The following is a 12,793-nucleotide window of genomic DNA, read 5'->3' on the forward strand; positions in this document are numbered from 1 at the left end:
ACACACACACACACACACACACACACAGAAAGAGAGAGAGAGAGAGAGAGAGAGAGAGAGAGAGAGAGAGCTAGCAACGCCATTAAAAGCCTTAAAAGGAGAAATTCCTTCACTTGCAGCTACATGAATGAGCTGTAGAATGTCAGATTGAGTGAAATAAGCCAGGCACAGAAAGACAAACACCACCTGGAATCTAAGAAAGCCAAACTCATGGTGTAGAATGGTGGTTGATAGGGGTTGTGAAGAATGGATGGAAATCTCGGTCAAAGGGTACGGCATTTCCAGTAGTCAGAATGAGTAATATCCAGGGATCTATCCAACAGCAAGGCACAATGAGTCTGGTGAATGGTCATAGACGATGTACTATAAGTTTGAAAATGACCAGGAGAGTAGATTGTAAATGTTCTTACAAAAACATTAAATATATCAAGTGACTAATATGATAATTAGTTTGATCTGTTTTTATAACATTTGCATATATCAAGTCATCATGTGAGACACCAACTTTAATTAACTGTATGCTAGAAGAGTGCTTGGTGAGATTCTAACCCCATAAAATGGGTTCTATGACATCACCATTGCCAGCACCATCATTACCTGGTCCCTCTGCATTGATCTAGACATGGGTTACTGTGTCCATGGTGGTTTTCAGGGGTTTGAAGATTCCAAAGAGATCTTGTAGCCAATGTATCATTTTCTCTATTTTGTTTCACTTAAAAAGCATTTACTTATCTCTATTTTTTTCTATCCTTAATATCTGGTCATATGCCCATAGACATTATTTCACTGCATGTCTCTAAATTATATCCTGTTAACTTTTCCTAAATATGAGAATGATTACATTAAAAATGAAAACTGAAAATACTAGAGAAAAAAATAAGAAGAAGCAATAGACCGAAAAATAGACAAAAATGGCCACTATGATTGTGTGTTATTTTTGGGTCTGAATTTCCCAGCAGTCAGTGCAAAACAGAAACAAAGATAGCTTAATTTCATTTTCAGAAAATAGCTTTCATTATCACCAAAGAGGCTCATTTTTTTTCTCTTGTACTAAGTTCTACAAGAAATACGTGCTGTCTTAGGGAAGAGATATCAATGAGACCAAAGAACCCAGTATTTTAGAGTTTGAAAGATGTAGGAATAGTCTTTATATGATTTAGCTAATCCAGACTGCAGCAATCTCACGCTATTTCAGAACAGCAACCCCTATTACGTTATCTCTTTTACAGTCTGCGCTTTCATGTCATCCCCATCAGTTTGCTGATGCCTTTAGGTCCTTCAATCATCCATCTGCCGCCCTCTACCCAAGGAGATGATCTATCATAGCTCTAACACAAAACAGTTGCTATTTTACAAAAGCCTTAACTATGTTGCACAGGCTGGTCTGGAACTGTGGGACTCAAGTGAGGCTCCTGCTTCAGCTACTGACTAGCGGAGCCTACAGACTTGGGTCACTTACCTGGCTTTAATTCTGATTTTAACATAGCGATGAGGATCACTCATCGTCATTAAGAGTTCTCTTCACTCATATTTGTTTTTTGAGTTCTATAAGAATTTTCTTTGCTAGACTAGATCTCCTGAGTAAATTGGGAGCATGGGAACCGTGGGAGAGGGTTGAAGGGGAGGGGAGAGGAAGGGAAGGGAGCAGAGAAGAAATGTATAGCTCAATAAAATCAATCAATCAAAAAATAAATTTTCTTTTCCATAAATACTATTATTTCCACATCACACCCAAACACACTGCTCACACCAAACTTTAGTTGCTTTTGTTTTTTTATCTCCCCCTTGTTTATTTCTAAAGGGCGTGGTTTTGTTAAATATGTTAAAAATCCCTGTTAAAAATTTGTTAGTTTTTTCTGGTTTTATTTTAACTTTGTAGTCATTTCTGAAACAAGAAAAAATATATGCATACACGGGTGTTTTAGGTAAATAGCTGAATATGTGGGGCTGAAGAGAAGAGTCAGAAGTTAAGAACCCTGGCTGCTCTTGCAGAGGACCTGAGTTCAGTTCCTAGCACCGACACAGTGACCCACAACTGCCTTTGACTCTGGTGCTAGGCATTCAGACACCCTCCTCTCATCTCTGTGGGAGCTGCACGGATATGGTGTAGATACGTACTTGTGTAGGCATGCTACACAAAAATTAAAAACAAATCTTAAAACATGGACAAATATCTATACATTCATAATTCAGAATGTGCTACGTTTTTTCATGGATCTGAAAGATGTGGAAATTTACGTATCAATATAAAGTTAGCGATATGTGTGTTTATCACCTAACAGCATGATTTTAATGTGTTATCAAATGAATGATCTCTCTCTCCATAAATCCATCACTCAGCTCTGCTAAAGGCATAATGCTAGCTTTGTCCTTCCAGGGCAGTATTTGTGCCTTATTTTCACAAACCCAAACTGCCTTATGTAATTCTGGGAGGAGAGAAACACTGCAGGGGAAAAAAAAAGACATGCTTAACTGATAAGAAATTCAGAGGAAAACACATTTCTATACTTCGAGACCATTTTAAGTGGATGGATTTTTATGCAGTTAAATCAGTCAATGTTTTGGAATGAGCTGCAGATTTTAAAAATAGGGAGGTAGATTTACATTTCAAATCAAGTGGCAAAACTCTATTATTATCAAAGGTTTGTAGCGAGTAAACGCTACAGCATATTTGTGTTAGTCAGCATTCCATCACTATGGAAAATATCTGAAATAAGTCAATTTATGAACAGAAAAGGTCTGGTTTTTTCCCCTCACAGTTCCTATTCATGGTTTATTGGCCTGATTGCTCTCAGCCTATCTGGAGACAGAGCCTTGTAATGGTACTATGTGGTAGAAATTATTCACCTTCTGGAGAGAGAGCCAAGAGAGAGAGAGGGAAGATTCTCTGTGGTCACACACTGGCAGTCACCTAAAATCCTCTCCTTAGTATCTATCTATCTTTTAAAAGTTTCCACCTTTCTAGATTGCATGAAGCTGGGATTAAACCTTTAATGCATGGGCCTCACGGGACAAAGTGATACAGAAAAATGGCTATTTTCAAAATTACATACGTATGACATTCAAATTTTATGTGTTATGTTTTATTTATATAACAAGACATCCATAAAAGCACTGTAGTTACATATTTTATATGGAGATGTACACATCAATCATCTAGGAGGAAGACTGTATTTGGATATGATAAAGGTGATGTCAAATGAGTCATCTTACTTAAGGACTTTATGGCCTGATATCTGAAAAAATTTATAGATGTACATAAGCAAACCAAGAGTGTGTTGGATCAATGATAAGACTGAGATTCTGACAAAGTACCAGGAAAAATAATTGCTAACAAAAAGTGTTATTTCAAATAATCCTTGATAAGTTGATAAAATCTGGATACCTGGAGATATGGATGAGAGTTTATCCTTCCCAGCATAATGACAAAGAAGAAAGTACAGTCATTATTGATGGTTAAGAGAAAGGAAGTCTTTTGAGACTGAACCTAAAATGTAAATCATACCAGGACCAAGATGGTTGATGTACAACATTTAGTGATTATGACATTGGTATAATTGGCAAGGATGTCAAAGATGATATTGGAGTCAGGACAAAAAAATGATGAAATTCAACTTCAGTAGGAGAAATCTATACAAATGAATTGGAAAGAAAAACTGTAGTCAAATAGATGATTCATAGATCTCAGACCTTAAAAGGAAGGTTCACTAGACTTAAAAACAGGTTTTTCCCTTAATGCGATCTGAGCTCGGATGACCCTCTTGCCCATGAAAAGCTACTGGAAATGCAAGTTTTCAGCCTCTACCCAGACCTCATGCATCAAGGTTTGCATTTTCCTAAGTTCCTTCCCTAGCTGAATGCACATTAAAGCTAGAGAGCTTGTGAACGGAGATGCTGACGGCAGGAAAGAAGAGAAGCCAAGATGTTTGAGCTATGACTTGGTTGAGTATTAGGATCCGGTATCTGGCACAATGTGGGAGGGAGAGGGAGGAAGTAAATCAAGACTATGTGGAAATGTAGGATGATCACTCTGTTCATAGAAATGGGAGGCCCCAGGAGAGAAGCAAGAGGGGGAGGAATGAGAAGCCCCTGAGCAAGTGTGTCATGACAGTCCTCCCTTCGGGAGCTAAGTCAGTCTGGGGAGAGGGAGTGATTCATGCTAAATGGGTATTGGAAACAATGAATATGGATTATGTTGAGAAAGCACATGGTGTAAACCGAGGAAGCAGTGTTGGAGAAGTAGGTAAGAGTGGAATACTCAGAGGAAGAAGAACCAGGGTAGAAGAGACCAGGAAATGGAATGTTCTGACAGTTAGGGGGGCTAAATATGTTACTACGAGGCCAAGGAAAGACTACTGGTTTGTGACCCAGAGGTTACAGGTGACTTTTGGAAAACGACTTTCTATGCTCTTTGTAAAGATGGAAGCCAGAAGTCAGAGATTTTGTGTCAGGTGATGGTGAAATGTAGACAGGACTGAATGCTGTCTGATTCTGCCCCTCATTGCTCTCTAGAACAAACCAGCATGTAGAATTCATTTTTCAAGGCATAGGCTGCTCTTCGAGACATCTGCCTATAGAGTTGCATAGAAGATACTTGTGGTTAATCTTCATTGTCAACTTGAGGGCCTCTAGAATCTCCCAAGAAAGAACACTCTGGGTGTGCCTATGAGGGATTATGTAAACTAGGTTAGCCTCCAGGCATGGCTGTGAGGGATTATCTAGATTAGAGTAAGTGGGGTGGAAAGACCTACTGCAGAGGGCACCATTCCCCTGGCTGAAGTCCAAGACTGAATGAGAAGGAGAAAGAAAGTAGCATAGGCACTCATTGTTCCCTGCTTCCTGACTGCAGATGCAATGGGCCAGTTCCATCATGCTCCCGCCACATGACTTCCTTGTCCTGAGACTATGAACCCAGAAAGTCTCTTCTCCCTTGAGTTGCTTTTGTTAGGTTGTTTTTACCACAGCAACAGAAGCAACTAACACAGTACTCATTGATGCAATCTGACATGTTCTGAAACATACGTTCATTTCCTAATGCCCACAACCTGCCATTCCCTATTACGGTAGAACACGTGATTAAGGTAAGAATCTATGAAGGAAAGGTTTCCTTGGACTTTTCTGGGTAGGCTGTTGATGCAATCACATGGGCAGGAGACAACACACAAAAAGGAGGAGCTACCGTGATCATCTGGGGAAAGGAATTAGGGGCTCAAAAGTTAGATTCAGATGGTGTTCGTTTTCTAGAGTTTTCAGAGGGATTATGTTCCCACTGATACCTTGATTTCAGACTTCTGGCCTCCAGAAGGTAAGGGAATATACACTTGTTTTAAGCTTGAAGTACGACCTTTCACACTGTCTTCCATCTCTGAGAGGGATGAGAAGTTCTCACTTCATGTTGATTATACAATGTTAGGTACCCTAATTGTATATTCAAAATAGGGTAACTGTGCTGCCTGGTACACCAGAAACAATGACATGAGTGTCACAACAGAGATAGCCTCCCATGTACAGAAGTGATGAGCAGAGATAGATACCTTTGATAGATATCAATGCTTGATAGATGAAAGGTAGGTAATTATAAATAGATGAAGATGGAGTATATGCATACGCCCACATGGGATAGGTATAGACGATGGTGAAAAATAGGTGTTATAAAGATATATAGATAAATGATATATGTGTATATGAATAGATATCAATGGCAGACAGAGGATAGAAATTGATGATGGGTATGTGATAGCAGTTGTGGGAAGAAGAAGCCTTGAATGAGTGAGGAGCCAAGTGAGTGTGTACTGTTGACTTGGGCACAGGGTCAAGGACTCTAAATCCTCAGACCCATGGGAAAATGGCAAAGTCTTACCTTACTGGTCTGAGTGTGAATGTTGACATTGTATGCAGAAAATGTCTGTCATCGCTTCTTCTCCAGATACTTAAGGCCTGACAACTTTTCCCCTACAGAAACTGGTAGCTGAGATTAGCTAATCCTGTCTCCTTTATCCAGTGGTATAGTATAAGCCCTGCCTCCTTCCTTGTCCATCTGTATGTAATAACACTGCCTCCCTGTTCAGTTGTAAGAAATAACCTTGCTTCCCCATTCAATTCTATATAGTAAACAACAGTAAGCTTTTGGGCTGCGGGGTTGGTCCAGCAGAGAAACCACACCATCTGATTCCAGTTTTCCTGTCTTTGTGTCAGTTTGGTTTTTCTTTATTCCCTTGCCACCCAATCAAGTCCATTCCTGGAGCCACGCTAGATGTGCCAACCAATAAGATGGGGTGTAGTGAGCAAAGATAAAGACAAATAGGCAGCTATGATAAATAGGTGCTAGACATTGCTGGAAGATGATAAACAGGTATCCATTTTAAGTAGATAGGTAAATAACAGATATTGATGACTGGTGGGTAGGTAGATTTATTCATTTTACTCAAATTAATATTCATTAAATTTTACTTATATACTCCTTATGCAGTCAACTTTGAAGAAAATCAATATGAATATCCCTGGAGTTATCCTTGGATGTCAAATGTAATACCAACGACAGGAAGTCCCACCAGAATTCAGAGGAGAGAGAAATGACTTGCAGTTACTTATGCAGAGGTTTGTCAGCTTTTGATAATTTAATGAATTAAGTGATCAATAATAATTTATAACAAGGAAAGTATAACAACATCTTCGGGAAAGCTGCAGAGGGTTGGTGGTCCTGCATGATGGGAAGGACATGCGGACGGGGAGATAAGAAAGGAGAACTCCAGATAAAGTGATTCCACAGCCTCCGACGGCCCCCACAGCATTCTATAAACATGATATTACACTGTCACTTTGTGGGACAAAGAGGACAGGACACCACCTATGAGTAGGTCAGTTTTTTCTAGCGCTACAGTTTGAGGGGGTCCACAGAACACAAGTAGTGTTCTCTCTGCTAACAACATGGAATATCACACAAGTAACTGCATCCAACAATATTTTTTCTAATGAACTCACACACACACACACACACACACACACACACACACACACACACACACACACTGAATCGACAGTTGCTACTGATTTGAAACAAAGACCCAAGCAGTCTTTGGAAAGATAGTCTGTTGGTCTGTGAGGTACTGCTACATGGCAGCCTTTCGGGAGCAAGCCCTGACTTGAAACTTCATACAGCTATGAGCGAATGCATCAACGAGCAGTGGTGACCAGGTTTCTGCCATCTGAGCCCATGGAATAGGGTATATGTTAGAGAGAAAGTGCACCCAAGCCCACAGTCGTATCCTGCTGTGATGAATGACCAGGCTCGGTAGAAGATCACTGGGACATTTCGTGCCCTTAAGTACAGGGTGGTCTCCCAATGACCGCACATTCTTTGAAACAGACTGACATCTGATGCTGCTTTGACTCATCTGAATTGAATCTGAAACAAAGTGGTTGGAAGATATCTGACCTGAGCCAGATGGCCTTTGCTGGTGTCACTTCCTGTGTCAGAGGTGACCGAAGGTAGAATATGTCAGGGCTCAGCTGGTGTGCCAGATTTCAAGGGAACACTGGGGGCAGGAAACAGGCTGAGGCTGGGCCTGAACAAATGACCTAATGGAGGATTAATTCGGCAGTGGATAGTCAGCAACTCAAATTACAGTGGCCAGGAGGGGTGTGGAGGACTGAGATTTGATCCTGCCAACAATGACAGACAAGGCAATTTTTATTTGTTAGGTGAACTTGGCAACGCAAGTCTCTAGGCAAAAGTGACTGCTACACTGTCAGGACTCGGACTGTGCCTTAGGTCCAGGGTTCTGTCTACCCTGGAGGTGAATTGAAGACTGAAAATAATAGAATGGAGTCTTGCTCCTGGAGAGAAGTCTTGGCAAGAGCAAAACTGACTGTCAAGGTCATTGCTAAAAGTTATTCCAGGCAAAACATTAAGCCTAGTGCGGAAAAGGTGAACTGAAAACACAAAAGAAGCTTAGCCCTATGAGCTAGCAGTAAGACAAGAGCTCAGGGTTAGGGGCCCAAGGAATCACTGAAGACCACAAGGGTTAGAGCAAGCAGATGGACCTCAGACCAGATCCTTCTAAAGTGAGAACCTAGTAAGAACAAGTAAAGTTGGCTGGTCCTGGAGGCACTTGCAGAACACAAGGGACCAGCAGGAGCTCGGATCCCTCCATGAATCTGTTGGCTTCTTCTTGTCTAATTGTACGGTTGGCTAACTATAGATTTTCATATTCTGGGTGGTTTCAGGATGAGTTGGGATATTTGTGGGGAAGACAACAGCTCAGCATGTATACTGTAGGTGGTCATCACGGTCAGTGAAAGTTGAAGTCGTAGGAGAGGAGAGTTAAGAAGGTGCCTGCCTACCAGAGTCCTCCAGTCTCAGGAGGGTAGGGACAGGAAGCTCTAACAGGTGGAAGAATTTAAATTGCCAAACTGCAGGGGAGAGCCAGCCAGAAGAGTGTGCACACTGCCAAAACTCCTGGGCAAAAGGCACACAGTGGCTGAAGGCTGAACTAGCAGTTACCCCACAGTGGTTTTTCGTGTTCTCTTCGGGACTACTGAGGGGTCATGGTTTCTGATTTTGTGCCACTGCACAGTGCCTCTGAGTTTGCTCAAAAGACACTTCTGGGGCTGGGGGAATAGCTCAATTGATAAAATACTTGCCTTACAAGTAGGAGGAATTGGAGTTGAACCCCGGAACCCATAGTTTTTTGTTTGTTAAAGTCGGGCATGGCAGCATCCACTTGTCAACTCAGTCAGTGCTGGGGAAATATAGATAACTGGATGTCTGGGGCTTGCTGGCCATTCAACATAGTCTACCTGGTGAGTCCAAGGCCAATGAGAGACCCTGTATCGAAAGCTCAGGTGGAGAGCACCGGAGGAATGTGGCTGTTCTCTGTTGCTGCAAATACGGGCAAATACTTTCATTGACACTACAAACACACGCATCTGCACTTACATGAATGAGTATGTACCAAAAAAATTATGCTTCTGTAGGATTCCATCCTTGTGCCAGTTTTGAGTTGTGGATGGGCAAACATGGCCAACCCCATACACCAGGCAAAGATAAAAGCTCAGGGAGGGCTTGCAATCTTCACATAGGGCTTGTGTGCCTCCTTATTTCCAACAATTTCCAATGTCAATGAAGGTCTCCACTGACCAGGAATCTAGCAGTGCAAAGCACTTTAGAGAACAGTCAACTAGGTCCCTAAAAGGTATAGCTTTGGCTCTTGCAGGCTGTCTGTAAGGAGCACGCTGAGGAGCCACACGGAACACTGAATGATCTGGAGTCAGGAGTCTGCTTTGTGCTTGATCCAAGGCGCAGGCAGTTTCCTTAACAGAGAGCAGAGGCTGTCAGACAGTCTAACCTCCACTTTGACTGGCATCTGCCTACTGTTAAACTAATTAGATGATCCTGTCATGAAGCCAAGCCTTGCCTTTGAATTTGAAAGTCCAACCCAAAGGGGTAAGAACCAGAGCAGAACTTCCACCAAACTCAAAGAACTGTCTAGACAAAAGAAGTTTGGCATTGCCTTTCATAAATATCACATTTTGGGAAACCATATATACACTGCTCTTAACAACCGGGCATATTTGTGTATGCCAATTCATTTAAAATATAAAAATAGTAAAGGGGCCTGGTCAATTATTTTGTTGGAGCTATACATGCCTTTTAAAATATTTTTCTGTGAGGAAGATATATTTTCAATTCACAAGCATGCCCTGTGAAAGAAAATATTTCCAATTAGTCATTCTTCAAAACCATGCTGAAAATGTAATGGTATTAGTCACAATATACCGTGATGCAAAATTAGGTTTCATACATGAAGAGGAGCTGGGTCCCCATCTCTGCAGAACTCCTCATTCATCTCTGGTATAAAGGGCCAACGCAGCTGCTTTGCACGTAAATGTCCCCACACTGCAAACCTGACCCCGCCTCTTCATCGCTACAGTGACAATGTCCAGGCCATTTAGGTGTAAGCAACTGAATCTGCCAAGGCGAACAGCATTATTAGGCAAGAACAGTATGTTGGCTCAAGAAAGAAGATGATGTTTTAGGTTAAAAAAAAAGAAGAAGAAGAAAAGAAGACCTAAAAAAAATTTACTTCTGAAAGCTTTGGGACATAACCTTGTAGTTTCTATTCCGTTTATTAATATAGATCCAAGAAATCCTAGCTATGCCCATTACCCCCCTCCCCACAACGCATGCTCAACAGGTTGCCTGCTATTAAAGACTAAACTATGATTAAAAAGAGCTTGCTTTTAATATTATATCTTAAAATGACAAGTTTTTCTTTTCTGGAAAAGGTAAGCCATTTATTTTTATAAGGAATGATGAAAAAGATGCATTTTAAAGAGCATATTTATCATTGCTCGGTAAAGTCCAGAAACAATTATGTCTGAAGCAGAATTTGTCTATCCCTCTCCCAGGAAAAAGCAGTGGGCCCTTCCAGATTTCCAGAAAGCTTATGAGTTTCTTATATAAGTTTTTGTGTCTGTCTAAGACAAAACTACTCTTATCGTAATACGTAGTCTTCGTCTAAATCCCACCCAGTTCCAGATAGTCTATTCCTTCAGATTATACTCTTGCCTAACAATAATTTTCTATGACAAAAGACATACTCTCAAAGGTTCCTTTTAAAAGGTCTGCCTTTTACCCCGTTTTCTTACTAAACTATGGAACCCATTTAAGCCATTCTTCACTATTGTCTTTACAAGTCTTACTTCACTCTTCCTTTCATGTTTAATTCAACCCCACAACATTCCTCAGTCTAGGGAATAGTTTCACATCAGACCTGCAGCCACTGTTTTTAACTTAGTAATCTGTGTTACAGTTCTATGTTCCATGGAAACCACTTCAGGAATGACATGCCTTCTAACATCATGGTAGCTAACTGTATGTTAAGCTAATTGGGGCAAACCGCTTAGATTTAGACAAAATTCTAAAGACAGAGTTATCCAGTGGTGGATGTGTGATTCAAACTGCACTGCTATGTAGTTTCCATGTGTGGCCTATGAGAACACACATGGAAAAGGCAAGCATGATCCCTGCACGTGTGTACTCCCCAACACCTGGCGCAGCAGGGAGCTGCAGGGACACAGCAACTTCAGCAGAAAGACCTCATTCTTTTTCACCTCCATCCCCTGCCACCCTGCAGCCCTGTATGCATTTATTCCAGGCCCTCCTTTCTCCTTTTTGGAAGGTATATCATCCTGTAAGTGCTCTCCCAGCAAATCCACTAGCATTGTTTTAAACACAGGAAACTGTTGAATGGTTCCTGCAGAACGAAAGATTTCCTAATATGAAACCCTCTGGTCTCTGTAATTATTCTATGTTCTGTTTTCAAACAGTAATCCAGAAAGCACTTTGCGCCCCCCCCCCGTGTGTGGTGTGTGTGTGTGTGTGTGTGTGTGTGTGTGTGTGTGTGTGTTCGCATGCGTGCGTGCCTTGGGGAATGGTACATTCTCTGTTTTGTTGAATCTCAGAGGCCAAGAGAAAAAGGAAAGATCTGTTGAAAGCACACAGGGAAATGGTCACTCTCCCTAACAGCAGAGTCTGCCACCCTTACACAACCCAGCAAACAATATCAATGGGGCCGGGAGGGTGGAAAGCGGGAGATATGCTGACAGACTTCGGACAGGTTCAGAAAACACTGAGACTAAAATCAAAGTCTGCATTTAAAAAATACGTCCATATGGATGCAAGTTCCCATAGCTCGCTTCCCCTCCTACTTCCACCCTGCTTGCAAGGAGAGTCTAACCAGGCAGGGCAGGGTCACAATTCCAGCACGCACAGCACAGCGTGGAGTAGACAAGTGAATTTTAACCCTCTTGAGTCAGTCATTCCCCCTAACCCTAGCGGTTTAAAACCACGTAGAAATGAACAAGCTCTGCTCTGTACGGAGGTTGTGCGGGGAGCGAGAGAGAGCGCCACAGGAGATCGCCTGTAGTCTAGTTGCCCCGAAAGAGCCAGAGTAGACGCGCACCCTGGCTCAGTACCCTCTCCTAGGACACACTAGGAGTGCAAAAATCACCTCTTTGCTCCATAAACGCAACCCCAGCAGTCGCCCCTCGCTGTGAGGTTGGCAGGGGTCTGATTTAGCTCTCCTAAAAAACGACATTAAAAGGCACACACAGGACCCAGCGGCACACAGACGCACATTCACACCGCTCTGGACCACCCCTGCTTCTCCTTTGGATTCCTCATTCGAGGGAGAGAAAAAGAAGTCCAAGAGAGCTGGGTGGGCCGACCGGGGCGCTCCCTCGGCCACCGAACTACCGTACCCGTGCTTTTCCAGCCGCTGAGGTGCCACCTCCGCATTCTCCACCCAGGGTCCCCGCGCTCCAACTCCTTATCAGATCCATCCCGAGGTTCCGTCCCCCCAGATAGATAAAAATCACCTTCGTCCCTCTCCAGTCCTTCCTTTAAACTCCGCCAGCAAACACATTTCCTATGGCCACGGAAAACTTTTCCCCCCTTCTTTCACCACCAGATAAGGCAAGAAACCGGGTCAGCGGTCGCCGCCAGCCATTCTGCCCTGAGCCTTGGCGAGCACCGCGTGTCCTTACCTGGCAGCAGCGTTCCAGGTGGCTGTCCCACGCGGGTCTTCCGCGCCTCCGGCAATCTCTCGGACCGTCCGGTCAGCTCCACCGAACCCCGGCGTCTCGTAACACGGCGTTCCGAGACGGCAACTGTCCTCAGGGTCGCTCGCGCACCGGAGCCGCCCTTCTCTGCATTGCCCGGCTTCTGGGTGCAAGCGCAGCTGCGGATCCTCCGGGCGGGTGGAGAGCGCGGGGCTCTCGGCTGCAGCCG

General features: G+C 42.9%; 1 protein-coding gene across 3 annotated transcripts in view; it reads right to left on the reverse strand.

The window, feature by feature from the left end:
* Chrm3 (cholinergic receptor muscarinic 3) overlaps positions 1-12,587 on the reverse strand; it is a 457,937-nt gene extending 445,350 nt beyond the window's left edge. For 2 of the 3 annotated variants that reach the window (XM_026788377.1, XM_026788378.1), the window contains exon 1: positions 12,550-12,581. The gene's annotated coding sequence lies outside the window, so the exon portion shown is untranslated. Of the gene's footprint in view, positions 1-12,549 lie in introns of all 3 variants that reach the window. The other variant, XM_026788376.1, reaches the window with a different exon arrangement.
* Positions 12,588-12,793: the final 206 nt, after the last annotated feature.

The sequence above is a fragment of the Microtus ochrogaster genome, unplaced genomic scaffold (genome assembly GCF_000317375.1).
Source record: "Microtus ochrogaster isolate Prairie Vole_2 unplaced genomic scaffold, MicOch1.0 UNK2, whole genome shotgun sequence".
NCBI lineage: Eukaryota > Metazoa > Chordata > Mammalia > Rodentia > Cricetidae > Microtus > Microtus ochrogaster.